Below are 27,784 nucleotides of genomic sequence, written 5' to 3' on the forward strand. Positions count from 1 at the left end.
CTGTTTGTATTTAAATGTTGGTTAGTAGATATTGGAAAGGGGGAAAAAAAGGATTACATTCATGAATGATTTCTCTGTGTTATCTTATAACTCCCAAAGCGAATTGAGAAAACAGAGGTTTTTGGCCCTGAATATACCTCTTGGTACATGAAATCATATTCACTCAATTTACTTTTTAAAAAGGCAAGTATGAAAGACTCTCACTGACCATATCTGGGAAAAGTAGAGTGTCAAAATAAATGAGAGTAACAGATTGTAAGTCATTACATAAAATAGGATTCAATGAGTCTGTGTTGATAAAAATAAATAAGCGGAGGTGAGAGAGAGGAAGCTCTTCTTTTATTGGTTGGGAATGCTGACCAATGAATGTAGGAGGAATGTAGGAACTAGAGCAATCACCATTTGGCAAACATAGTGATGGTTGATTAAGGCAGGAATTGTCAATGGATGCTAAGTTTGGTGGATGCTAAGAATGGAGGCTTGAGGAACAGGATATTGGCATAGTCTCATAGTGTTTCTCTACAACGTACCTATCAATTACAAGGAGGAAAATGGTGACTTTATGTTTTTTTGGCATCTTCCTGCCAGGAATGTGTGGCCTGAGTCTGGTCATGAGGAGACATCAGATGGATTCAAATTGAGGGTGACCTGAGTCATCAGAGAGAATAAAAGGTTTGGCTCATTAAAACTGTCAAGGATGAGAGACAAGGAAAGACCGAGAAACTACTCCACACTGAAGGAGAGATTGGATAACTAAATGTAATGCATGGTCCCAAATTGGATCCTGGGCCTGGAAGGAGAAAGAGCCACTGTTGGGACAAACTGAATGGCATTTGTGAATTAGATAGTAATATTCTATTAGCATTCAGTCACTGATTGAGCTAGTCAGATGGTTATTATATAAAACAGTGCCTTTGTTTTGGGAAATACATACTGGAATATACAGGAATGAAGGGTCATCATATCCACAATTTACCTCAAATGATTCAGAAAGTGCTGCAGACTAAATAATCCAGTGTTTAAGTGAAAGGGAAAGAGGAGTGTGAGTTCTTTGTACTGTTCATGCAACTTAAGTTATTTTAAAATAGAGTATTTTTAACGGTGATGAAACTCAAGGGGCTGGTTTTCATGAAAAGGAAAACCTTATGGAGGACTTCCGTGTCCTCACTATCTGCCCAAGTAATTTCTTCCTAACTTTTGTATCAGTGGTTGGCAGAGTTTCAATAGGGTTTTCGAGTGAAGCAGATATGGACATTCTTTGTACTTGTAAGTTTGAAATTGTTTTAAAATAAATTTTTTAAGGTTTCAAGAACTTTCCCTCAAGTCCAAAAAAGTTTTAATTTCCTTTTTCTTTGACCAGAATAGGATAGAATTTGTTTCTGCTATAAAAGGCTAACCAGACTGTGCTTTTAAAAAGGAGGTTGGAAGGTGTTAAAGATTTTATTTTACAAGTAGGAAATGCCTACGTGGTCCATCTGTAGACAAGTCAGCCTCTTGACTCTTTGTCCTCAGATGTAAATTCAGGATAACAGTTTCTGCCTGGCCTCTCTTGTTGTGTGAGTCCTTCTTAGGGCAGACAGAGTTAAATCTGTAAGCATTATTAAAAAAAAAGAGAGAGAGAGAGAGAATGCTATAGGAAAGTAAGCTATTCTTGACAAAATGCTCTTCATTCTATTAATAGAAGCATTCTGGGTTGGTAATGGAAATGGCTTTCCCCTTGTTTGCTTCTCAAATATCTCCTTACCACCTTTTCCATGATTCTCTTTCAACTTCTTCCTCTTCTACTGACTTTTTTCTCTCCTCATCTTTTATCCCTCTTCTTTTTTTATTTTTATTTTTTTCTGATGGAGTCTTGCTCTGTTGCCCAGTCTGGAGGGCAGTGGCACGATCTCTGCCCCCTGCAACCTCTGCCTCCCGGGTTCAGGTGATTCTCCTGCCTCTTCCCGAGTAGCCAGGAGTACAGGTGTGCGTCACCATGCCCAGCTGATTTTTGTATTTTTAGTAGAGATGGGGTTTTGTCATGTTGTCCAGGCTAGTCTTGAACTCCTGACCTCGTGATCTGCCCGCCTCAGCCTCCCAAAGTGCTGGGATTACGGATGTGAGCCACCACACCCAGCCTATCCCTGCTCCTTTTTATTAGACCTGAATTTTTCCCTCTTGTACATAATTCTTTGCTTTTTTTTATTCTCTCCACTCCTGACTCTTCTCTCTTTGACGGTTTTGTTTCCCTACTTACCTGCTTTGACTTGAGTCCCTTTTTGTTGTAGCCTGAAGGATTCTAGATATAATGCTACTTGTCCAATTTGCCTTTATTCAAGAGCAAGACCAATATAAAATAGACTCTTAGCGATAGACTATTTGTAAAAATATGGAGTTTTATTAAAGACACCATTTAATGAATGCTTACTGTGGGCCAAGAATTGGGTTGGTTGCATCATCTATATTCAGATTTAAACCACACAACATTTTGGAGTAGGTATTTTTATCCCCATTTTACAAAATAGGAAATGGAAGCACAGAAGTAGTACAGCTTACTGAAAATAAAAAATAGTAGGTGGCAAAGCCAACTTTCCAGATCCCAAGGTGAATTTCAAAACCTGTGGTGCTTTAATCCTACTATCTGGCCTAAGGGTATTAGTTCCATAACAGTTGGGTTTGGAGATAGCACCCTAGGGGCCAAGGGTGTCATTTACATGAGAATCAATGAGGAGCCAGAGAAAGTGAGTTTTGTAGCACTTATTAGGCTAGGGTGTGGGGGAGGGAAACTGAAATATGTGTCAGCCTCCGAATGGCTGATTCTTGGCAAGTAATTATTTATAATCAGTGCATGTTGCTGCTGAAAGCCATCCCATCGGACCCCTTTCCAGCAAGATTCTACTTTTGGAGTGTAACAGCAACTAATTACATGCTGTTAAATCCAAGACCCATTTTATATTCAGAGGTTCCAATGGTAAACCTCACATGTCAGGAGCAATTAGTGACACTGTGGCACGTCATCTTCAATGTGCTGAACTGTGGACAATAAATCCTAGCAGGCTGGATAGGTTAAAATAACCACATTCACCATCATCCTCACTGCCTTCTGAGCAATGTTATTTCAAGGCAACAGGTTCAGGATGTCCTCCTAAGTGGTGGTCTGGGGATTTCAGAAACATAAAAATATGATTAATACTGAAAGTTTTAAGATTTCGAGTGCTTAGGAAAGAGGCTGGAGATATCAACAGAGGATAATGTCATGCCGTAGGTCTAAAAGCTGACCATGGAGGTGTCTGTTCCCACATAGCTCAAATGTAATAACTGCTATGTGCTGATAGAACCTGAGGCATACACATAACAAATGCTAGAATGTGAAAACTGGTTTGGCCGAGGCTTTAGACATCGAGTTCCATTTTGCTGATTGACTACCTTGGATTAATTGGAAGTATATCCTCCACCCCCACCCCTGCCTTTTCTTAAGTTAAAAAACGAACAATATCCTTCTTTTTAGGGGTGGGGTGAGGAGGCGGGTGGACAGGGTTTTACTGTGTCACCTACGCTGGAGTGCAGTGGGGTGATCTTGGCTCACTGTAACCTCTACCTCCCAGGTTCAAGTGATCCTCCCACCTCAGTCTCCTTAGTAGCTGGGACTTCAGATGCACACCACCATGGCTGGGTCTTTTTTTTTTTTTCTATTGTTTTGTAGACACAGGGTCTTGCCATGTTGCCCAGGCTGGTCTTGAACTCCTGGGCTCAAGCAACCCATCTGCCTCAGCTTTCCAAAGTGCTGGGATCACAGGCGTGAGCCACTGTGCCCAGCCAAAAAATGAATAGTGTTCTTACTGGAATTTGAAATCTTTGTTTATAAAACATATCTCATAGTACACATCCTTATTCAATTTCATAGGGAAAAATGCAGAAGCTGAAATGTATTTTTCTGTTGAAAGTAAAATGTGATGTTGCAGTAGCAGCATCAGCTGAGTTGTCTATGCAGCCATACTCTGTCACTTATGGTTCTACTTCTGTTGCTGACATCAGGTTGATCTCCTAAAGGGGGATATTCTCGTCGATCTTGGATTTTTAGGATGTTGCTGAGATGCTGCATGGAAATATGCAGTAACAGGACATTGCTGGAGTGTGGCTGAGCAGTGAAAGCATCTGAAAAAAATTGCCCTCTTGGGAGACACAGGCTGTGTCCATTAAGCCAGGATCTGCCCAGAGTGCTGGCTTTATGATGGGTTTAGCTCAGAGGTAATTGACTCTTCAGCCCATTGATGCAGCTCAGGGCTCTCTGAGGTAAAGAAGCTCTTTGTTTCCCTCTCCATTCTGGGGCTTGGCTATTTCAACTAGACTATTCATATCAAATGTAAATTCCAACCACCAAAAACAGTCTGTGGAAATCGATTGTGTGCAGTTTAGAGATGGCCAGAGAAAGAATAAGAAAAGAAGATAAATAAATATAAATTGAATAAAAATAAAGAATTTGAGATAAGTTGTTTAAATTTGGGTGACCACAGGGTATTGTCAACTATTTTAGTGTAGGGTAGAAACATTACTGGGAAACATCTAATAAGCAGGTAGTACTACTTGAAAGAATGCATTGTAAAGATAATATACAGCTCTTTAATATGTGACTGGGTCATTATTGGGTGAAACTGAAGGAAATACTCTGAAAGAGTAGATGAAGCTATGAGCATGGTTTATTGGAAATGTATGTTAAGTTCTAAGATAATTGTTTGATCAGAAATCTTTGTCGATTATGTAAGTGTTATACATTTTTCACTGGCCTTTTCAAGTAGTAAACTTCTAAATATTCCCACAGTGATTTAGCTGATCATCAGTAAGCACTGTCTATTAGCCAAGTACAGTCTGTTCTTACAGAGATGAGGATTGACTTTGCAAAGATGTGACTTTGGTCAGTGAGTGATACTCACAGCATAATTGACTCAGTCAACCAGCCATGTTTTGGGGAGTAGGGAGGAGGGGTGGTTTCACAATCAATACATGAAGTAGCATGTTTTAGATACCTTTACCTGGCAGACAGGTATAAATCAATGGCTTCACTTTCCTGAGTTCAGATCTGTACTGTGAAGTGACCTATCACAGACATAGCATTTATATTGTTCCCACTGGAGTAAATAACCAAGGAGTGCAGTGTTTGAAAGTGTGCACACTTTCACATCCCATGTCCTCTGCCACACTACCAACTTTTCTCTCTCTTTTTCTATGTTATGCATTGGGAATGGAGAGGAATGAAGGAAGTAATCTACTAAAGAGTCACCTTTATGGAGACTGTAAGCAGTGATGGTTTGCAGCATGTTCTCTTCCAGCCCCAGGAAGTTCTGCTTCTGTAATTGTCGTGGAGCAACCCCAGGCTGCAGCCTTTCCTGCCACCAGCCTGGTTTACAGGAATTGATGCTGGTGATGTATTTTAATCCTTGGTTCATTCATCTACCTAAAATCCATAGATGTCCATAAACCTTCTATATTCTAATTTGTAGAGACTCAGATATTACAGAGAGATTTCATAATCTTGGCCCAAAGCAAAGGTTTGCTGATAAAATAAAACAGAATCTTGGTATGCATAAAAATTAATTGTAAGTTCTTTTAACATTTGAAAAGTAAATGTTGTTATAAGAAGTAATATTTGTACAGGGCAGAGAAAAATAAGATAGACCCTCCTCCAAGAAATAAAAATCTCCTGTAAATGATCCCACCATCCAGAAATAGATAATATTTGGTGTTAAATACTCAGATTTTCTTCTCTAGTATTTATATTCATGTAAATCATTTATTATATTTATTTTTCATAAAAATAGTCATGCACACATGCTGCTTTATAAACCTCTCCCTTCCCCAGTGTTTCCAGGTTGGTAGCTCTATATTTATCGTTGTTTATAATGGCTGCAGAGATTTGGTGGACACATAGGTTGTGTCTTATTTTTTTGTTGTTGCCATAAGCAACACTGTGATGAACATCTTTGTACACAGGAGTATGCACTTGCTTGATTTTGTGCTTAAAATAACTTCTTAAAGATGTTGAAGCTTTGAAAGACTTGTTACTAGTTCACTCTAAAAGTTTACTCTGATTCTCTATCAACCTGTTATGCGAAAAGTGATTTTACATAGTCTTAAATTGCATCTCTATTATTCAGACAGAGCATTTTCCTGTATTGTGTTGGCCATTTGAATTTTGTGGTTACATTGCCTCCTTTGTGTTTTTCCCATTTTTCTTTAGAGATATTCCTGTTTTGGCTTATTGTTTTGTGAGAGCACAATGTATTAGAGACATGGATTTCTTGTCTGCCTTATTGTAGATATTTTCCCCCATTGGATTCAAATCTTGATTGAGATTTAGTCAAATGTAATGTTAGTTAAGTGGGTATAGGTATATCTTTCAATATTGGCTCTTGCTTATTAAATACTTTTTACAATTAAGGAAATTGTAAAAAGTAAAAGGATATGGAGTGACGTTTTCCAGGCCCTTCAGTTTATTCCTTGCCTCGGGGTAGAACTGTTTTTAAATCCTTTGAGAAAACTGAGTATTTAGTATTTACACTGGCTAAGTGATTGGATTCCATTTGGTTGGGTTTTAAAGTGTTCTTTTTAATGATTTTAGCACACTCACCTATTGTTACTCATTCTCAAATCTGGTATCTTTGGCTCTTTGAAACAGCCTTGAGTGGGTCCTTATGGCCTTGGGAGTCTGACAGTTTTATGATTATGCAAATGTTATTGAACTCATTTTGATGGATGTTTTCTGATCCTTTGGCTGATTGCACAGAGACTTTGCCTTTAACTGTCACAGGGTTGGCTAGTGTGACCTTCACATCAGGCTGTGGAAAACACACTTGCCAGTCATCTTAGGACAATTTGGATTGGTTGCCTGGGCAACCTTACTGGCTTCTAATCAGATGCACCAAGGATAGCCCAATTCCCAAGGGGAATGCCACATCTGAAGGGAGGAACTCTGTCCTTGGAGTAGCAGTGATTTTAGGACACTTGGTTAATATTGGGGGGAAGTGAGGGGATGTCATGATCTCACAATGAACCCGGGGAAGGGAGACAATACAGGAAAGGGGGATCAAGAGAGAAGGGATGTAAGAGAGGCTGGAAGGAAAGAGAAGGTTGCATTGAAACAAATGGTAGACACTAAATAGTGAATAAGAGCAAATGATTTGTGAATAAGAAAACCGTCTATTGCAGAGTGAGCAGAAGTACACCAAGAATGCAGACTGAAAAGTTATGTTTAGAAAAAAAAATCCATGGCCAATAAATGACTATCTAGAGAGGGAAAAAGAACTTTGGAGACTTCTGAAAATGCAATGAAAATATTTTTTCACTGAAACAGCCTTGCATATGAATGTGTTTGATCGACCCCTTTTTAAGGAAATAATATTGTCTTCTTCCTGTACTCTCCATTGCAACCTGAGTAAATCCTGTGTCCAGAATCAGAATGACACCATTCAGAATTATAGGACACATTTTTATTTGTTTCTTTCATGAATCAGAACTGTTATAGATTAGAAACTAGTGTAGTTAAAGTCAGTTTCTGGCCAGGTGTGGTGGCTTAACCCTGTAATCCTAGCACTTTGGCAGGCAGAAGTGGGAGGATTGCTTGAGTCCAGGAGTTCAAGACCAGCCTGGACAATATAACAAGACCCCATCTCTACAAGTAATTAAAAAGTTAGCTGAATGTGGTAGTATGCACCTGTAGTCCCAGCTACTCAGGAGGCTGAGGCAGGAGGATCGCTCAAGCCCAGGTGGCAGAGGTTGCAGTGAGCTGAGATTGTACCACTGCACCCCAGCTTGAGCAACAGAGCAAGACCCTGTCTGAAAAATAAATAGTTCTCTCTCTCTGTCTCTCTCTGTGTGTGTGTGTTTGTGTGTGTGTGTGTGTGTGTGCGCGTGTGTGCGTGTTTAACAAAACACATCTACAGAATCTACAGGTATGCCAGGACGGTTATTATGACAGGTGGCAGTGTTTTAGCTGCTCTAATAAGCTGAATGAATGCAGATGCTAATAGGCAGAAAGGCATTGCGTAGCCCTGGGATGAGTCTCTCTAGAGAGCAGTGAGCTGACCACAGAACCCTTAGTCAGATGCCCATTACTTTAAAAAAAAAAAAAAAAAGAAAAGAAGAGAAAAAAGGCTGTGACTCACCGCTGAAATACTCAGAACTGTTCTGAAGACCCCCTCTTTTTGCAGATCTCAGACTGAGTATAAGAGAGATGCAAATTTTACAGTAGTTGAAACTGGCACATCCAGCACTTTGTAAAGTATGCTATCCAAGGTAGTCACTCCATAAATATTGGACAGTGAAGATAGTGTCTGGATTTCAGACCCTTGAGTTTGTTCAGATGTTCTCTAGTGATGGGATTCTGTAGTTACAGAAAACCGTGGTGTCAGTCAGAGCCCTGGGAGGTAGAGGCTGGTGCATTAGTCTGTTTACACGCTGCTGATAAAGACATACCTGAGACTTGGCAATTTATGAAAGAAAGAGGTTTATTGGACTTTCAGTTCCACATGGCTGGAGAGGCCTCACAATCATGGCAGAAGGCAAGGAGGAGCAAGTCACAATCTTACGCAGCAGGCAGAGAGAGAGCTTGTGCAGAGAAACTCCCATTTTTAAAACCATCAGATGTCATGAGACCCATTCACTATCATGATAACAGCACAGGAAAGACCCACCTTCATGATTCAGTCATCTCCCACTGGGTCCCTCCCAAAAAACATGGGAATTATGGGAGCTACGAGATGAAATTTGGGCGGGAACACAGAGCCAAACCATATCAGATGGCATATCCTGAATATTTACCTGAAGAATATTTAATGACAGAATGACTTAAAGTGGTGAGGGGAGAGTCCAGGGAACCCCCAAAGGAAGGCAAAGCAGCCCGGAGCTAGTAACAGAAGGAACCAATACCTTTTCTGGGCCAGAAGCAGCAAAGGAGGAAGCTGTGTTCCTAGGGCCCATTGAGAGCTCTAGTCATGGAAGGGGAAGTGTGGACGCAGTGACAGCCAGGGTAGGGGTGGGCAAGGAGATGGGTTGGGCATAGATACTTCATTTCTTCTGGCTCTCACTTTCTTGCTGGTGGCTTCTGTGAGCCAAAGCCCTCTGGAAGCCAGTGGGCAAGGGATGCTGGGTGGTGCAGTCACCTTCCATGCTGGTGGTGCAGTAGGCAAGGGACGCTGGGCGGTGTAGGTCAGCTTCCTGGAGCCCAGAGTAGGGCAGAGAAGGCTAGACAATGGGTCTGGTGTGGGAAGAGGCAAATGATAAAGAACCTTCACAGTGTGCACATATCCCTGTTCTATAAGGATCTCCTTGCCCTTTGGAAGCATAAGCATTTGGAAAAGAAGTTATTTATGAAATAATCCTTTTTATAGGAGCTGGAGACATGCTCACATGTGTTTAGAACTTTGGTGTATGTCAGATTTATAGGAAAAGGAGGGACTATTCAGTATTAGGAACTGAGAATAAATGGTTATCCTTAACAGATTCCTGCTTCGTACTATATACAAAAAAGTCAACCTCAGAAGGTTCCAGGTCTTAAATGTTAGAAGGAAAACGTTAAGATTTTTAGACTTGGATAGAAAAGGATTTCCTTAGTTTTCTAATTAATTTTTTTGCACACAAAAACAATAAACATTTTCTAAAAATACATACAAACAAAAAGATGCGTATCAAACATATTAGGAAGGTTGCACATGGGAAGTCGGGGAATAGAAATGGGGGGTGGGAGTTAAAATAAATGAGAGAGGGACTTTATATGGATCAGTGATAATAACTCAATCCTCTATTTGACAAAGAAGAGGGAGAAGGAAGAGGAAGAAAAAGAAAGTGGGATAAAGGATCAGAAAGGGAGGAAAATAGAAAAAATTAGAGTATGACTCCAGGGTAGACCTGTTTCGTTGTCACTGAGTTGGTTGGTTGGTTTGTCTGTTGTATTTTTCATGTTTCGCCAAGTTGGCCAGACTGGTCTCGAACTCCTAGCCCGAAGTGATCAACCCGCCTCGCCCCCCAGAGTGCTGGGACCACAGGCGTGAGCCACCACGTCCAGCCCCCACATTGCTTCTGGCCTCCGTGGTAGACCTCCCAGACTGGGCGGCCAGGCAGAGACGCTCCTCACTTCTTCCCAGACGATAGGTGGCCGGGCAGAGGCGCTCCTCACTTCCCAGACGATGGGTGGTCGGGCAGAGGCGCTCCTCACTTCCCAGACGGTGGGTGGTCGGGCAGAGGCGCTCCTCACTTCCCAGACGGTGGGAGGCCGGGCAGAGGCGCTCCTCACTTCCCAGACGGGGCGGCCGGGCAGAGGCGCTCCTCACCTCCCAGACGATGGGTGGCCGGGCAGAGGCGCTCCTCACCTCCCAGACGATGGGTGGCCGGGCAGAGGCGCTCCTCACTTCCTCCCCGACGGGGCGGCTGGGCAGAGGCGCTCCTCACTTCCTCCCGGACGGGGCGGCCGGGCAGAGGCGCTCCTCACCTCCCAGACGATGGGTGGCCTGGCAGAGGCGCTCCTCACCTCCCAGACGATGGGTGGCCGGGCAGAGGCGCTCCTCACCTCCCAGACGATGGGTGGCCGGGCAGAGGTGCTCCTCACCTCCCAGACGATGGGTGGCCGGGCAGAGACGCTCCCCACCTCCCAGACGGGGCGGCGGCCGGGCAGGGGCTGCAATCCCAGCACCCTGGTAGGCCAAGGCAGGCGGCTGGGAGGCGGAGGCTGCCGCGAGGCCAGACCACGGCACCGCACTCCAGCCCGGGTAACACCGAGCACCGGGTGAGCGAGACTCCGTCTGCAGTCCCAGTACCTCGGGAGGCTGAGGCGGGCAGAGCACTCGGCGTCAGGAGCTGGCGACCAGCGTGGCCAAGATGGCGAACGCGTGCCTGCAGGCAAAGGAGAAAAAGCAGGCAGCGGTGGCGCGCGCCGGCAGTCCCAGGCAGTCTGCGGCGCGGGCAGCAGGGAGCTGAGTAGATTGCAGCCTGGGCCACAGAGGGAAAGAAAAAGAAAGAAAGAAAGAGAGAGAGAGAGAGAGAGAGAGAGAGAGAGAGGGAGAGAGAGAGAGAGAGAAAGGAAGGAAGGAAGAAAGAAGGGAAGGAAGGAAGGGAAGGAAGGCTCCTTAGTTTTCTTTAAGACTTTTAGTCTTCAGAGAAAGAGAAGATTTCTTAAGGCACAAAAAGCATTTAATATAAAAGAAAATATTGACACATTTGACTCCATTAAAATTAAGAATATTGTTAATCTAAAGAGGCCTTATTGAAATTGTATGTTGTGTGAGATTTGCTTCAATACAGTTTCTGGGAATGAAGGTTGAATAGCTGGAGATATAAATGAAAAAAAATTGATCATTTTTGAAACTGGGTGATGGCTACACACAAAAGATGAAAGGATAGTAGAATATATTAAGAATATATTAAGAAGTCCAATAACTCAAGATGAAAAATGTGAACAACCCACTAGAAAAATGGACAAAAGATATTCATGGGTATTTTACAGTTACCAAAAAGGAAATACATATGACTAAGTTTTATCAGAAATGTTCAACATTATTTATAATTTGTAGGGAAATGCAAGTCACTGCCATAAAGATGCCATTTTATAGCCATTCAATTGGCAAGAATGGAAAAGTCTGTTAATATCTAGAGCTAGGGCAGATATGGATCCACAAGATCTCATACCCTGCTAGTAAATTGTTGTAACAACCACAGAAAATAGTTCTGGCATTATGTCATAGAATTGACCAGTCACATATCCTGCAACTCAGCATTTTACTCTTTCAGGTTTACATATAAAATAAATTCTGGCACATGTGCATCAAGAAATACATACAGAAATGTTGATATTTGCCCTGTACATATAAAAAACTTGGGAAAACTCAAATGTCTATGGACAAAAGAGTGGATGGATAAACTGTCGTATAGTCATGCAATGGAATACATGCCAAAACCCAAATTAAGTATAATGAAATAATGGCAACATAGATGAATTTTAGCAATGCAATATTAAATGGAGAAATTCTAAAGATATTACATACAGTACACTTTTCTATAAGTTTAAGAGCAACTAAAATTATAACCATAGTTTTTAGGAATAGATATAAACAAGATGATAGTATGTTAAAAAGGAAAGCAGTAGAATGTTGAGTATGGGGTTCAAGATGGTTGTTACCTCAGTAGGGGGAGGCAGGAAGATGAAATGGGAGGACCATTTGGGTAGATAAGTTATTATCAAAGTTTAATTTTTGTGTTTTCTCTATTGTTATTATAACATTAAAATGAAGCATGTGTGAATGAGGGCAGCCTGCATGACCCACATGTGAATGTGTCTCCTATCAAATATTATGTTTAATTTAATTATGTGCAATTGAGGTAGAGTAAAAGAAGAAAGGAAAAAGACTAGGACAAGTGGAAAAGAAAGAGTAGCATAGTACATTTACACCAGTTGGAAATTATACATTTTGCATAAGAGGTAATCAGGATATAGACTTAAGCAGCGCTTACAAAGATATTCCAAACAAAACTAATGTGCAAACAAAATAGAAGGTATCTCTTCCACTTTCTCTCATTCATTTAATAGTTTAGTTGCCATCCAATATGTTTTTTTTTTTTTTTTGAGACGGAGTCTTGCTCTGTCGCCCAGGCTGGAGTGCAGTGGTGTGATCTCGGCTCACTGCAACCTCCGCCTCCCGGGTTCATGCCATTCTCCTGCCTCAGCCTCCCAAGCAGCTGAGACTACAAGCACCCAACACCACGCCCAGCTCATTTTTTGTATTTTTAGTAGAGACGGGGTTTCACTGTGTTAGCCAGGATGGTCTCGATCTCCTGACCTCGTGATCCACCTGCCTCGGCCTCCCAAAGTCCTGGGATTACAGGCATGAGCCACCGCGCCTGGCCCATCCAATAAAAAATTAAGACACAGCTGGGTGCCGTGGCTCATGCCTGTAATCTCAGCACTTTGGGAGGCCGAGGTGGGCAGATCATGAGGTCAGGAGATCGAGACCATCCTGGCTGACAGGGTGAAACCCCATCTCTACTAAAAATACAAACAATGAGCTGGGTGTGGTGGCGGGTGCCTGTAGTCCCAGCTACTCGGGAGGCTGAGGCAGAAGAATGGCGTGAAGCCGGGAGGCGGAGCTTGCAGTGAGCCAAGATTGTGCCACTGCACTACAGCCTGGGCGACAGAGCGAGACTCCATCTCAAAAAAAAAAAAAAAATTAAGCCACATATGTCATAATATTAAATTTCCTAATAGCCAAGTTAAAAAGGACAAAGAAACAAGTGAAATTAGTTTTAACAGTTTATTTAACCCAATATAACCCAAATATTATGCTAACATATAATGATATAAAAATTATTAGTGAAATAGTCTACCTTCTTTTTTTCATATTGTCTCCAAAGTCTGATGTGTATTTTACATTTATAGCATATCTGAATTTGGATGGCAAATTTTCATCAGAAATACTTGATCTGTATTTAGATTTCATAAAATCTGTAGTTGAAAAAGCAGATTCACAAACCCAAGATGTTCTAAGTATACTTAGTTTTCCATTAACTGAACTGAATATTGATGTGTTTAGTCCATTTTCTGTTGCTATAACAGAATACCTGGGACTAGATAATTTATATAGAAAAGAGGTTTATTTAGTTTACAGCTCTGAACTCTGGGAAGTCCAAGATTGGCCACATCTTATGAGGGCCTCGTGCTGCTTCACAGCATGGCAGAAAAGTGGAAGGTCATGCGAGCATGTGTGTGTAAAGGGCAAAACACAAGGGGTGGCCCCGCCTTATAACAACCCACTCTAGTGTTAACTAACCCAGTCTCCTGAGAAGGTGACATGAATCCCTCTTAATGACCTAATCACCTCTTACAGGCCCCACCTCCCAATACTGCCACACTGGGGACCAAATTTCCAACACATGAATTCTGGAGGACATGCAAGGTAGATTAGAGCCTTTTCTCTGAATGATCTGTAGACCGTGCATGGTGTTTAAATTAATTAAAATGAAATAATATTAAAAATTCAGTTCCCTAGTCTCCCTACCCGCCTTTGAAGTGATCAGTAACCACGTTTTGCTAGTGACCACCATAATGGAAGAGCAGGTCTAGATCATTAGTTAACAAGGCATGCTTCCCATTCCCTATCCCTACTCCCAGACCAGCAACATTAGCATCACCTGGGAACTTGTTAGAAATGCAAAATGTGGGCCGGGTGAGGTGGTTCACTGCTGTAATCCCAGCACTTTGGGAGGTCAAGGCGAGTGTATCTTTTGAGCTCAGGAGTTTGTGACTGGCCCTGGCAACATGGCGAAAACTCATCTCTACCGAACACATAAAAATTAGCTAGGTGTGGTGGTGTGCACCTGTACTCTCAGCTACATGGGAAGCTACAGTGGGAGGATTGTTTGAGCCCAGGAGGTCCAGGCTGCAGTAAGCCTCATGATAGCACTACTGCACTCCAGCCTAGGCTACAGAATGAGACCTTGTCTCAAGAAAAAGAAAAAAAGAAATGCAAATAGCAACTCAGACACTCTGGATGTGGGCCCAGTCGTCTGGTTTAAACAAGTCCTCCAGGTGATTCTGATGTACATTAAAGTTTACGCTTAGTCTATCTAGAAATGGACCACCCCTCTGCCTCTCTGCCTTTTTGCTCAGCCATCACTCATAGTGTTGTTCTCATCTTCAGGGTAGAAGCTGGCCAGCTAGGAGCACTTCTGCATTCTACTCTTAGGAAGGTTGGGTGCTGGGGAGAGGCGACAGATTGGACAAGCAGTTTTCCTTTTTTAAAGGCTGTGACACAACATTGCCCACATCCTTTTGCTCAGATCCCATTGAGTAGAGCTAAATGGCCCTACCCTGTTTCTGAGGCTGGAAATTGTAGATTAGTTGGCTGATGATGTGTCAAGTGAAAACTTGTGGAGGTGAGGTGGTAGAGGAAGTTGTTCTGTTCCTGACAAGAAAAAGCAGAGAATGGATACTGAAGGCAGTTCGCAGTTTCACTGCAATAGGTGGGTGCAGTTTGATTTATTTTGCAACCTAGACCTTAACCTTGATTTTATTATTTCATAGTCTCTGATCTTCATTGGCATACTGGGTTCCTCAGAGAAGTGGAAGATATGAAATATGGATGCATATAATACCCGAGGAAGTCTCAAAGGTTCTATGAAATATGTCTAAATGTGAAAGGTGCCAGAGAGAACTTGAGTCACCAAGATCAGCCTCTGACCAACTTCCTTTAATGCAGAGAAGGCTGTGTGTGGTGCATTGTGTGGGAGGCAGAATTTAGCCGTAGGTGTAACTGTTCAAAGGACAAGTACGATTATCCTAAACCTACTCTACAGAAATAATAACCATTAACATTTTGGTCTGTCTACCTACCTAGATTATAAATATAAAAAAGAAATGGGATTATGCTTTTGTGTGGTTTTGCAGTCTGCCTTTTCCCTATACCTTATAGCACAAATACTTTCCATATCAATAAATACATGTCTGATAACAAATTTCTGTCATGGGATATTTCAATAGCTTTCACTTTCTGATTTATAATTAGCACTATAGTGAACATATATATACATTTCTACCCACAGCAACATATTGAAGTAGCATTGTTGTTTGGGGCAAATACCTGGGGTTTGTCGTCTCGCACTGAGAAGATTAACGACAGTGACACACACACACGGAGTGGGTTAAGGAGTGGAAAGTTTACCAGGCAGAAGAAAGGAGAGAGGAGAGCAGCTCACTCTCTCTTGTGAGAGAAGGGTGTCCAAAAATGGGAAGAAGGCTGGCCTGTGGTAGACCTCAGCAGGTTTCATAGGAAGGCTTGAGCAGCGGTGTCTGATTTACGTAGGGCCCACAGGTTGGATTGACCAGGTGTAATGTTTACAAAGCACACAGGGAAAGCTGGTCACCCCACCTAATCTTATTATGCAAATGGGCTTTCCACTTGGCCAGGCCATCTTGTCTGCTTCTTATTGTACATGTGGCTGGCAAAAAGAGAAGATGAAGCCGCCATTTTGAACATGCCTAGTCCCAGGTAGTGTATTACTATGGACACAACTGCTGGCATTCACCCATGCAGGCTTCCAGCTTGCTTGTCTATGTCTGCAGCTCGATTTTATAGGCTGCTCTTTGTTGGAAAATTATTTTGGGGTTGCTTGTCATTAAAGGAAAACCTTACCAAGGACTCCTGTACCCTATCTGCGTAAGTAATTTCTTCTTAACTTCTATATCAATATGAGCAGACCTTTCCCCCATCCTGACCACCACCAGGGTGGTCCCATTTTTTTTTTTTTTTTTTTTTTTTTTTTGAGATAGGGTCTTGCTCTGTCACCTAGGCTGGAGTTAAGTGGCATGATTACACCTCACTGCAGCCTTGAACACCTGGCCTCAAGTGATCCTCCTGCCTTATCCTCCCAAATAGCTGAGACTGTAGGAGTGCATCACTGTGTCCCTCTAATTTAAAAAAAAAAAAAACCTTTCTGTGGAGATAGGGTCTGTCTACGTTACCCAGGCTGGTCTTGAACTCCTGGTCCAGCATCCTTTTTAATCTCTGCAAATCTATTAAGCAAATTTATAAACTTAAACACGGTTAATTCTTGTTGAAATTTCCATGTCTTTGATAATCATCTTAGGGGTTCTTAAACTGTACTCCTATGCCATAGAAACTAGACACCAGTGTTTTGCTGCTCAGATCCGTAAACTGGGTAAAACAGTAATATCTTTTCTCACTTAGCCAAAATAATATTATAGCTTTCCTCTATTTGAAGCTTTTCCTATACATTTTTCTTAAACGTTTGCTATATTTTGCTGCTTATTCTAGAATCTGGTCTAAGATAACAAAGATATATTTTTGTAACATATTAAAGGTATGTTTCAACTTTCAATTTAATATATCAATTATTGCTTTTTTTCTTTTTTGATCCTCATCCTCTGACTCTCAAATTATGTTTCTAATGAGTACCTTGAGTTCCAGGAAGTAAACAAGTTTGGAAATTACTAATCCCAGAGACATAGGGCACCAAGGTTAAAGAGAGGGGAAGGCTCTGGACTCAAAAGTGCTTGTCCCAGCTGTGGTTCAACCAGCAGCATGATCCTGGATAAGCTATTGAACCTATCTGAGCCTCAATTTCTTCGTATGTAAAATGGGATAATAGAACCTGTACTATAAGGTAGTCGTGATGGCTAAATCAAAAGGTGAGTAGGACACTATCACACTTCACAAAAATAATCATTAGCTGCTATTATTATTCCTTTATAGAGGAGGTAACAGTTACCTAGCTCATTACTCTCAGCATTTAAATAACATATTACATTTTGCTTATTGTTTTTACTGTCTTGAAATCACGTGCTGTTTTTTGTTTTTTTTTTTTCTTATTACCAGGATATTGAGGTTTCTACTCAGCCCAGTACTTTATTCTGGTAACAGCTCCCAATTGGTCTTTCAAAAGCAGTACCCCAGAAATACCCCTCGCAGTACCTTTCCATTCTGTGTAGTGGGTGTAGGGCCTGCTACTGGGCCTCAGATGTTCTCGTGTATACTCTTAACTCCTGTCTCTGAGAAACACTTCAGAATAACTCAGAACACTTGACTTTTTTAAAACTTTCAGATAATTTGTAATTGCAACTGACACTGGATATCAAGCAATTATACAAAGCTAATTCCTGATGGCCTGAGTAGAAACACCCCATGGTGTACTGCCTAGATGGTAATAATTTTCGTAATATTGAGAACTTTACATTCTTATTTTCTACTTGTTACAATTCTTCAAGTACCTTCAAAACAGCTGATTCAAGAAACCTGTTCAATATTCTGAGGGCAGAAATGGGAAGTGGAGCTTTTTCAGGCTTGGATAGGTTTGGAATTTGCTTCTTTCCCTTTAAAAAAGAATACTTGAATTTGCTTCAGAAATGAAATACACAGTAAAAGTGAAGTTAGAAATCGGATGACAACCAACTTCCAATGCTGAATATCTAATTCCTGCGAACCGGCCTTGCTCTCTGAAAACTGTGGCCATTTTCATGGGTTTTACTTGGGCTTATTTTATCATGGCTGCATCTTCTGTATTTGTTGAGGCTTTTCAGCCGTCTGAGAGTAGGACCCCTTCATTTCTAGCAGTTCTGCTTTCAATGCTAATTCATCCAGAATTACTGGGGATATTATTACTTTAGTCATTGAAATGTTTAGCGTAAGATTAAAAACCTCATCAGACATCGGTGTCCTTAATTTCACTCACATGACTCAGAGCATCATCCCAGGGATCCTTCAGCCTCTGGAAATGTTAAGGTGGTGATGACACGTGGGCAGGGAGGGAGGTTTCAGTCGATGTTCAGTACCTGGATGCTGAACTTTGGCATCAGAAGGGATCTGGCCATGGACGAGCTATTTAATCTATTTTTTGAGTCTTTAGTGTCAATACCCACCTCATGCATTGTTGTGAGTGTTAAGCTGATCTACTTAGGATGATGAGCTTAGCACAGTATCTGGCACATGATAATTCTTCTATAAGCACTAGTAATTATCATTAGAAATATTATTCACAGTAGACACAATTCTAGAGACACTGAAAATACTCTTGCCTCACACTTTATATATTGAGACAGTAATAGTTCTCTAGTGGCAGTTTTTTTTTTTCTCAAGAGTTGAATAATTTACTTTATTCAGCTATTTAATAATACTAATCATATAGTCTTAAAGACTGAATGTTCACTCAGATTACATTAATAGGAAGAAAATGGAAATACTTGCATAACAGTTCTTAATGCTAATTACTATATATGTCTGAAGTCATATCATTTACTCAATTTCTATGGTACCTGTCATAATAATACTTTAGAAAGTGAAATAGTAATAATAATGACAACAACATCAACTTTTGCAGTTGAATCTGAATGAATATGGAGTTGGAGAGAATATCTGTCCAATTCAGGTTGTCACTGTTAAATATTTCACAGGTTGTGAGTTGCCAATCTTTGCTGGACTTAAGCCCTTTAGAATAAAATGTATTTCAGGCTGCAGTATAACCTACTGGCTTGTTACCAGTGAGAGAGAGAGAGACGGAGAGGGGGAGTCATTTTTAAAAAATACTTTTCGTTTTAAGATAATTATAGATTCACAGGAAGTTGCCCAAAAATGTACAGGGAGGTACTGTGTACATTTCACTGTTTCCCCCAAAGGTAACATCTTACAAAACTATAGTACAGTATCAAAACCCTGACATAGACATTAGTACAATCCACAGAGCTTATTCAAATATGTAAATATTTTCTCCTGGTCTGTAACTGATTTTTTCATCCTCTTCATGGGATCTTTTGTAGAGCAAAGGTTTTTAATTTCGGTAAGGTCCAATTTATCCATTTTTCCTTTTATGATCTAGGGTAGTTTTTCTCAAAGGCTTTTCCAGACAGTACCTGCTTTTGGAATCATTTGTAGTACCTATTAAGAAACCCATATGCTTGGGCCCCACACCAAACACTCTGAATCAGATTCAAGGAATGGGGTCTGGTAGTCATTTAAGAAGTTCCCTAAAACCTGGGAACCACTGATTCAGAGAGATTGGCCTTGGGTCCTTTTTCTTCTTGTTCTGCCTTGTCTATGAATCATCCTACTCACTCTTACCACCTTATCAAATATGTTTCGATAACTTCTAAATTTATCCTGTTAACCTCTGTGATGAGCTCCAGAATACGTACTTTGCCGGATACTCTTCTGTTATACAAAGAACATATTTAATAAATGGGTTATTTGTTAGGTATTACTTTCTGGACCCCTTTGAACAGTATGCAGTAGAATATATATAATAAAAACCTTCCCAGTTAATGTTTATAAATTGTCAAAGAGACAAGACATTGGTCCTGATGCATGAATTACTTAATTATAGAATACTTTGGTGGAGGGGTTGAGTTATATATATATAATCTTGGGGTTAATGATTTTTTTGTGGTCTTATTTGTATCTCTTCTTCCTTTCATTGAAACAGATAATTTTATACAATTTCTTTTTTTTCTTTTTCTTTTTCTTTTCTTTCTTTCTTTTTTTTTTTTTTTTTTTTTTTGAGACAGAGTCTCGCTGTGTCACCCAGGCTGGAGTGTGGTGGTGCAATCTTGGCTCACTGCAACCTCTGCCTCCCGGGTTCAAGCGATTCTCCTGCCTCAGCCTCCCGAGTAGCTGGGACTACAGGCACATGCCACCACACCCGGCTAATTTTTTGTATTTTTAGTAGAGACGGGGTTTCACCATGTTAGCCAGGATGGTCTCAATCTCCTGACCTCGTGATCTGCCTGCCTCAGCCTCCCAAAGTGCTGGGATTACAGGCGTGAGCCACCGCACCCAGCATTTTATACAATTTCTATTTGGAAAAAGATGCACAGTGCTTGATAAGTATCAATATGCCTATGGCTTAACAATCTAATTTTTAGATGGTTTGGTTCCTCTTTTTAAAATTTTCAAGTATTTTTCATTAGCATAAAGAACTATTCCTTGGGTGTCTTTAATGAAAAATGACCTTTTCATAGCTGGATATTTTATTTGATGTTGGAATATAATCAGAACATTTATGAAAATGTCAATTTTTGTTTTATTTTTACATTAGATTCAGGAGGTATGTGTGCAGCCTTGTTACATGGGTTCAATTTTTAAATGTCTCAATTTTATATCACTTGTTTTAACAAGTTAGACTTTTTTTTCTTACAAGTTGTATTCTCATTTTATATGTTCTCTGCAACCATTGCTTCTGTTTAATCCTTGTTTCTAGTTGCTACAGTCTCTTAAAAATTAAATTATCCCTTTAAGATGATAGAACATGCTTATGCTAAAGGTAGCTAAAATGATGATGAAATACTCTTATATCTTAATCCTGAAAAAAAAATTATAAGTTTAGCGAGTAGTGCTTAATGATGTTTTTGTCTTAGTTCAATTAATTAGAGTTCAGTAGCCAAGAAAAGAAAGCTAATTTTGCCTTGGTTGTAAAGTTTGGATTTCACTTTTTACCATAGTGGAGTGGTCAAAGAATAGCAATAGCTTTGGTTCACAATGTCCATCCTGTAATTATAATATGCTGCTGTATCATGATATCATCTTTCTGCACTTGCAGCCCTTTTGGGAGAATCTGATGTCAGACAGCGTTGGTTTCTGTGTGGGCCTGCTACCCCTCGTGACAGGGAGCTTGGTCACCCAGCCAGTCTCTACTAACTTCAGATGGCCATACCACCAGCATGTGCTGTGGGAGATACCAGGGGATCCAGTGACAGTGTGATTGGCTTATGTAAACAGAGACATATTCTCAAGTAAGTGGTCTCCAAAGACTGATGCTGGTAGGAATGTATTAAGTATGATGCAGTCCAGGATGCTTGAATCTTCCCTGCCCCCACTTGGATGCCAGAATTTGTCTACAGTTACTTACAAGTATGACATTGTCTTAAACTTCATGATAATTTGAAACAGTTTATCCTCCAGGATTTGAGACCCCAGAATTACCATCTTTGACCATAGCTCCCTATCATTCTTTCTCTTTTTTACTTTTCCTTTTACTCAACCTGGCATTGCCCTAACTTCAGCCCCCAGCCTCCTTCCTGTCTTCTCTGTTCTTCTGGTTTGGGTTTCATGGTCTTAGCTTGGTCCTCAAGTAGGCTGATTCAGCTGGACTGTCTAGTTTCTCTTATCTCTTTTTTTTTTTTTTTTTTTTTTTTTGAGACGGAGTCTCGCTCTGTTGCCCAGGCTGGAGTGCGATCTCAGCTCACTGAAAGCTCTGCCTCCCGAGTTCACGCCATTCTCCTGCCTCAGCCTCCCGAGTATCTGGGACTACAGGCGCCCGCCACCAGGCCCGGCTAATTTTTTGTATTTTTAGTAGAGACGGGGTTTCGCCGTGTTAGCCAGGATGGTCTCGATCTCCTGACCTTGTGAGCCGCCCGCCTCGGCCTCCCAAAGTGCTGTGATTACAGACTTGAGCCACTGCACCCGGCCCTCTCTTATCTCTTATACTCTCTGAGCCATATGGCCAATACTGACCTGAGAAAACCCAAATGTCATTCTTTTACCTTTTACTCTGGGGATAAATAACTTTTTGCGTAAGATATTCAGGACACTGAGTTGATATTTTTATTCCCCCTGCTGCTGGGCCCTCACAGTATACTGTACTTAAGTGAGGATTACTTAATAATCTTTTCATGTCCTTCTAGTTGATTCTACCTCCATGGGGGCTGTTCCAAGTGTTTTCCTCGCCAAGACCCTACTTCTATCCCCATATCTCTGCAGAATTCTTGCTGCTTACTTTTCTAGTAAGATCAAGGCTATCAGACATATGTTTCCTCAATTTCTGTGGGTTTTTTTTGTCTCAAATTCTCTGCATTCTTACTGCCTATGCTTTCATTCCTCCTGTTTCAAACAATTTGAAAAGGTCTCCTCTATTGCTCACCCATTGAAAAGGTCTCCTCTGTTGCCCAGCCATCTGTTTCTTTCCTTAATCATATACCTGCCCACTCTTGTGAGATGCTGACTTATCAGTTATATTCTTCCTTTATTGTAACTTAAATTTAGTAGCTTCTCACCATCCAAAAATGCTCAGCTCTCTCTTAGCCTCAGCATGGTTGACATTTTGGGCTGGATAATTCTTTGTTGTAGGGCACTGTCCTGTCTGTTGTAGGATGTTCAGCAGCAACCCTGGCCTCTACCCACCAAATGCTAGTAACACCCTGGAGTTGTGACAACCAGAAATGTCTCTAGACATTGCCAAATGTCCCTGGAGGCACAAAGTTACTCCTCTGTGAGGACCACTGGTTTAGAAATGATTCTTGCAATCAAGCCATTCCAACCATCACTACCCTCCTCTCATTCCCATCACTACAAGCTTCCCTGTGGACCACTCACTTCTTATCTCCACTGAATCACCATCCAGTCAATCCTGAGTTAGGTTTCTGACAATACTCATTACTGGAAAATGCTCTGAGAGGTCTGCAGTGACCTGGCAGCCAAATCCAGGGAATGACCTTTTCTCAATTCATTGATTGTCTGCAACTTTTAACACTGTCAGCATGTCATGGTATTCATCTCATGTATTCTTTTGGGGTCAGCTCCTATCTCCCTGACTGCCTCCTTCAGTGGTCCCTCCTTGTCTGCAGTTCCAGTTACCCATGGTCAACCAAGGTCTGAACATCTTATATGGAAAATTCCAGAAATAAACAAATCATACATCTTAAATTACTCTCCATTCTGAGTAGCATAATGAAATCTCATGCCGCCCTGCTCTGTCCCACCCGGGATGTGAATCATCTCTTTTTCCAGCATATATACTATCAACGCATTAATCACTCAGTAGCCATCTCAGTGATCAGATGATCATGATATCGCAGTGGTTGTGTCCAAGTCACCCTTATTTTACTTAATAATGGCCCCAAAGTGCAAGACTAATGATCCCAACAGTTCAGATATGCCGAAGAGAAGCCATAAAGTGCCTCTTTTAAGTGAAAAGATGAAAGTTCTTGACTTAATAAGGAAAAATAATAAAGCCTAAGCTGAGGTTGCTGAAAGCTGTGGTAAGAACGAATCTTCTATCTGTAAAATTGGAAAGAAGGAAAAAAAAATTCCTGCTGGTTTTACTGTCATATTCAGACTGCAAAAGTTATGGCCATAATACTTGATAGGTGCTTAGTTAAGACGGAAAAGGCATTAAGGTTGTGGATGGAAGACAATGAACGATGTTCCTATTGATGGTAATCAGGCTTGGTACTATCCATGGTTTCAGGTACCCAATGGGGGTCTTGGAACGTGTCCCCCCAAAATAAGGGGTTCTACTGTACATACTTTCTAAATGTAGGCACTCCCCCACCCCCTCCTGTGGGCCTCTGCTGTGTGCTTTTTCACATTTTCTTATCCCCTCTCCTGCCTGTTACGGTCACCTCCACGTGGATGATTTCCAAATATAGATTTGTCTCTTGGATGGACTCCAGGCTATGTGTCCTTTTGCCTTTCGATCGTCTACATGACACATCAAAAAATATATTTCAACATTTTCAAAATCAGAGTTCTCTCCTTCCCTCCTTTGATTGATTCTCATTAATGGTATCACAGTCCTTTATATCACCAGTTCCCTAAACATTTTTTGGTTGTATACTACATCAGTAAAAAGGTTTTGAGCATGTTACACCCAAAATATGTTTATTAATAAATCTGATACATGTGCAATAGAATTATATGAAATAGAAATTTTAGATGAGGGAAGATGAAAATAATATTTAGCATTTTAATAGTGATAGCTGGGCACAGTGGCTCACACCTTTAATCCTAACACTTCCTTGAGCTCAGGAGTTCAAGACCAGCCTGGGCAATATAGTGAGACCTCATCTCTACAAAAAATTTAAAGATTAGCCGGGTGTAGTAACACATGTCTGCAGTCCCAGCTGCTTGGGAGGCTGAGGTAGAAGTTGTAGTGAGCCAAGATTGCGCCTCTGCACTCTAGCCTGGGCGACAGTGAGACCCTGTCTCAAAAAAATAAAATAAAAATAGTGAGACCCCTGTTCTAAGATATTATTAATTTAATGAACTTTATTTTATTTATTTATTTTTATTTTTTATTTTTTATTTTTTTTGCGATGGAGTCTCACGCTGTTGCCCAGGCTGGAGTGCAATGGCGTGATCTCGGCTCGCTGCAAGCTCTGTCTCCTGGGTTCACGCCATTCTCCTGCCTCAGCCTCCCGAGTACCTGGGACTACAGGTGCCCGCCCCCATGCCCGGCTAATTGTTTTTGTATTTTTAGTAGAGATGGGGTTTCACTGCGTTAGCCAGGATGGTCTCGATCTCCTGCCTTCACGATCTGCCCCCCTCGGCCTCTCAAAGTGCTGGGATTACAGGCGTGAGCCACCGCGCCTGGCCTGAACTTCATTTTTTTTAAAAAATCAAATTTTAATACTTTGTTACACACAAATTTAAGTACATTTTATTTTGATTTTTCATTTCAATGTCTTAGTTGAAAAAGTTACCCTATAGACAAGTGGATTCAAATAGAAGGAGTATATTATTGCCTATACTTTTGAAGTCATAATATTTAAGTATAATGGTGATTGCCAGAAATTGAGGAGAGGCAAGAATGGGGAGTTAATTTTTAATGGGTACATAGTTTTAGTTTGGGAAGATGAAAAGGTTCTGGAGATTGATGATGGTGATGGTTGTACAACAGTAGAAATGTACTTAATACCCTAATTTTATGTGTATCTTGCCACAATTAAAAATAAGTCTGGGTGCAGTGGCTCACATCTGTAATCTCAACACTTTGGGAGGCTGAGGTGGGTGGATCACTTAAGGTCAGGAGTTCAACACCAGCTTGGCTGACATGGCGAGACCCCCGTCTCTACTAAAAATATTAAAATTAGTCAGGTGCGGTGGTGCACACCCATAGTTCCATCTACTAGGAGGGCTGAGGCAGGAAGACCACTTGAACCCAGGAGATGGAGGTTGCAGTGAGCAGAGATCATGCTGCTGCACTGCATCCTGGGCATCTCAAAACTAACTAACTAACTAATGAAATAAATAAATAAATACATAAATACATAAATAGAAGTGTTTAGAATTAGTCGGGGGTGGTGGCGGGAGCCTGTGATCCCAGCTACTCAGAAGGCTGAGGCAGGAGAATTGCTTGAGCCCGGGAGGCAGAGGTTGCAGTGAGCCAAGATTGCACCACTGCACTGCAGCCTGGGCGACAGAACAAGACTCCTTCTCAAAAAAAAAGAAGTGCTTAGCTGAGAACCATTCACATAATCACTTAATAAAAGTTAATGTTAATAATTAATAATTGCTATTATTATTTCTATACCACTATCATTACTAATTGTCCCCAGGGGCCTATTCGTAGTTCTCAGATAGTATCCTAATTTTGGCTCAGTAATCCATCTTATCCATTATGTGGCACATGGTCCCTTGTATATAGTGGGAAATGATTATTGAATAAATAATGTGATAACAATGGATTACAATCTTTTTTTTATTTTCTTCTTTAGGGATTTCCATGAAAATGGGCATGGCTTCTGATTAAATATTTAGTTCATTTAAATTTGATATCTTAAGTGTACTAATGCCACTCTGCATGTATTCATATTCATGGTAGAAATTTATAGTTAAGGCAGTTTAAGCTCACATAGCACAGATACATATTTTTTTACTCTGGACTCCTGGGTTCAAGCAATTCTCATGCCTCAGCCTCCCGAGTAGCTGGGACTACAGGCGCATGCCACCATGCCCAGCTAATTTTTGTATTTTTAGTAGAGACAGGGTTTTACCATGTTGGCCAGGATCGTCTTGAACTCCTGACCTCGTGGTCCTCCCGCCTCAGCCTCCCAAAGTGATGGGATTACAGGTGTGACAGGTGTGAGCCACTGCACCTGGCCAGGGCTTTTTTTTTTTTTTTTTTTTTGAGACAAGGTCTCGTTCTGTCACCCAGGCTGGAGTACAGTGATATGATCTCGGCTCACCACAACCTCCGCATCCTGGGTTCAAGTGAATCTCCTGCTTTAGCCTCCCAAGTACCTGGGATTACAGGCTCGCACCACCATGCCTGGCTAATTTTTAAATTTTTAGTAGAGACGGGGTTTCTCCATGTTGGCCAGGCTGGTCTCGAACTCCTGACTACAAGTGATTCGCCCACCTCGGCCTCCCAACATGCTAGGATTATAGGCGTGAGCCTCTATGCCTGGCCTGAGGCTTTTTAAAAGACATCTTAAAGTTGTGCCAAGTTAAAATAATTGCCTTGGACAACAGTGACTTTAAGATGATTTTATGGGCCACATAATGACATTTCAGTCAATGATAGACTGCATATATGACAGTGGTTCCATATGATTATCATGTAGTATTTTTATGTTTTGCTATTGTTGTGTGTTTACATACACAAATACCATGAGTTACAATTGCCTACGGTATTCAGTACAATACCATGCTGTGCAGATTTGTAGCCTGGGAGCAATAGGCAATACCATACAGCCTGGGCGTGTAGTAGGCTACACCATCTAGGTTTGTGTAAGTGCACTCTGTGATGTTCACACAATAATGAAATCACCTAAAGACATTTCTCAGAACATATCCTTGTCATTAACATGTACATGACTATATATGTTGTGAAAGTGTGATTGAGAACTATTTTTAAGTGGGTTTGATGTGGAAAATATGTACTCAGAAAAAAGAAAAGGAAACACTTGGTGGTCTTAATCACTCACAGCTCAACTCTGCCTTTTATTTTTTTTCCCCCTTAACCAATATTATTTGACTCCTCTGACATCATCTCAAAAGTACCTGCCTTTTCTTTCTTCACTGGTTCCCAGTAACCTTTCTATATAGTTGTCTAGCTTAGCAGCCTACTTTCCAGCAAAATGTAATCCCAATTCCCACATCTCTCTTGGCTTTGCTGTTTCCTCCTCCTCTTTCCTCCTTTCCCAGTGAATCAGCAGATGTGGATGACGTCATCTTTGTATTTGGCAGTCACTGGTGTTAAATGTTGCCCTGCCAAGAGTCAAGCGTGGCGAGCCTGCTTCTGCGGTTTTTTGCTCTTATTTAAATTGGTGGAAGTTTGCATTGAACAAAAAAATTTGAATTGTGATACTTTAGTTTTAAAAAAACACCAAAGTCAACCCTGGAATTAGATTTGAATTAAGAGTCCCTTATAACCTGCAGCTGAATCAATGGTTGATGCAGTAATTTTATACCATCTTGTAGTGCTTTTCAAAATACTACCAATTGGCCAGAATGTGAGTAGGATATCGATGCGTTAAGTTTTTATCAAAGAAATGGTAGATGACCTCACTTCATCATCTAAGGACTGTCCAAAAAATTAAAAA

General features: G+C 41.0%; 1 protein-coding gene across 10 annotated transcripts in view; it reads left to right on the forward strand.

Moving 5' to 3' along the window:
- Positions 1-27,784, forward strand: part of OSBPL6 (oxysterol binding protein like 6) — a 223,387-nt gene that overhangs the window by 23,260 nt on the left and 172,343 nt on the right. The window contains exon 2 of one of the 10 annotated variants that reach the window (XM_055289851.2): positions 21,061-21,253. The exons of the other annotated variants lie outside the window; for them this stretch is intronic. The gene's annotated coding sequence lies outside the window, so the exon portion shown is untranslated. The remainder of the gene's footprint in view (positions 1-21,060; positions 21,254-27,784) is intronic. 10 annotated transcript variants of the gene reach the window in all.

Source organism: Symphalangus syndactylus, chromosome 8, assembly GCF_028878055.3.
Source record: "Symphalangus syndactylus isolate Jambi chromosome 8, NHGRI_mSymSyn1-v2.1_pri, whole genome shotgun sequence".
Classification (NCBI taxonomy): Eukaryota; Metazoa; Chordata; class Mammalia; order Primates; family Hylobatidae; genus Symphalangus; species Symphalangus syndactylus.